Raw genomic sequence first — 2,176 nt, forward strand, 5'->3', positions numbered from 1 at the left:
AAATGAAATTATGAGTTGGGTGCAGCGACTCATACCTGTAATCCCAGCACTATGGGAGGCCAAGGTGGGCGGATCACAAGGTCAGGAGTTCAAGACCAGCCTGGCCAATATTGTGAAACACTTTCTCTACTAAAAATGCAAAAATTAGCCAGATGTGGTGGCAGACAGCTATAATCCCAGCTACTCAGGAGGCTGAGGTAGGAGAATCACTTGAACCCGGGTAGGGGAGGTTGCAGTGAGCCAAGATGGTGCCACTGCACTCCAGCCTGGTGAGAGAGAGAGACTCTGTCTTAAAAATTAAAAAAAAATTAAAAATAAAAAAAAAAGAAATTATGGCTGGGTGGGTGGCTCATTCCTGTAATCACAGCAGTCTGGAAGACCAAGGCAAGAGAATCACTTGGGCCCAGGAGTCCAAGGCCAGGCCTGGCAACATAGCCAAACCCCATCTCTACAAAATGAAATGAAAATGAGAAAGGAAACTCTGCAATATGCAACAATATAAACGAAGCTTGAGGACATTACGCAAAATGAAATAAGTCAGTCACAGAAGAAAAATACCACACAATTTCATCTATATGAGGTATCTAAAATAGTCAAAAGAATCAAAGTGGAATATGGTAGTTGCCAGGGGCAGGGAGAAGAAGAAATGGGGAATTATTAAATGGGTATAGATTTGCAGTTGCACAAGATTTAAAAAGTTCTGGAAATTGGTTGCACAACAATGTAAATGCACTTATAACATTACTAAACTGTAAACTTAAAATTAATTTGGCTGGGCGCAGTGGCTCACACCTGTAATCCTAGCACTGTGGGAGGCTGAGAGAGGCAAATCACATGAGGTCAGGAGTGCATTGGTCGTGGTGGTGGGTGCCTGTAATCCCAGCTACTTGGGAGGCTGAGGGAGAAGAATCACTTGAACCCAGGAGGTGGAGGTTGCAGTGAGCCGAGATCATGCCACTGCATTCACTCCAGCCTGAACGACAAGAGTGAGACTCTGTCTCAAAAAATAAAAAAGATTTTGAATGGTATATGTTCTGTGTATTTTATTATAAACTTTACAAAAAACATAGGCCTCAGCGACTGGGAAAATGATAATACTATTAATTGACCCAACAAAATTAGGGGAGAAATGAAGAAAATGGGTCTGGTTTAAGACAGTTTGAACCTGTGAGCCATCTAAGTGGAAATGTTTGGAAGACAGAACACTTGTGAGGCTGGTACTCAGGTGAGGAGACAGGCCATCAGCAGGTAGAATTCAACATGAATACTGAATTTTATAAACTATTTTTCCTCTCTATTGAAATAGTCATACCAGCTTTCCTTTTATAATCTGTACATGTGACACATTAAATTGACAGATTATGAATGTAGAAGCATCTTGGCATTCTTAGGATAAAATATATTTTAAAATATATATAGTTTTATTTGATGCCATTTTATTTAGGATTTTTTCTTCTTCGTTCATGAGTGAGCTTAGGCTGTAATTTTTTTGGTATTGTTTTTGTCTGCACAATATGAACCTTAATGTTATTAAGGCTATACTAGCTTTATACAATGAGTTGATTTCCTTAATTTTCTATTTTCTAGAACTGTTTTTACATAAGAGTGATTGAGGCTGGGCACTGTGGATCCCACCTGTAACCCCAGCACTTTGGGAGGCCAAAGCGGGAAGATCACCTGAGGTCAGGAGTTCAAGACAGCCTAGTCATGGTGAAACCCTGTCTCTACTAAAAATACAAAAATTAGCCAGGCGTGGTGGCAAATACCTATAATTTCAGCTACTTGGGAGGCTGAGACAGGAGAATCTTTTGAACCCAGGAGGCAGAGGCTATAGTGAGTCAAGATCGTGCCATTGCACTCCAGCCTGGGTAACAGTGAAACTCTGTCTCAAAAACAAACAAACATAAGAGTGACTGAAAGTTTGGTAAAAACCTCTTCATAAAGCCATACAGGCTTGGTGCTTTTGTATTTAATTTTTTTGAGATGAAGCCTTGCTATGTTGCCCAGGCTGGACTTGAACTCCTGGGGTCAAGCAGCTGAGATTACAGATGCTCACCACTGTATGAGGCCAGGCCTGGTAGTTTTGAAGGAGAGAATCTTTACCACCAGTTTAGATTCCTTAAAGGTTAGAAGTCTAATCAGATATTCTATGTCTTCTTTTTTTTTTTTTTTTTTT

Source organism: Cebus imitator, unplaced genomic scaffold, assembly GCF_001604975.1.
Source record: "Cebus imitator isolate Cc_AM_T3 unplaced genomic scaffold, Cebus_imitator-1.0 Scaffold181, whole genome shotgun sequence".
In the NCBI taxonomy this organism is placed as follows: Eukaryota; Metazoa; Chordata; class Mammalia; order Primates; family Cebidae; genus Cebus; species Cebus imitator.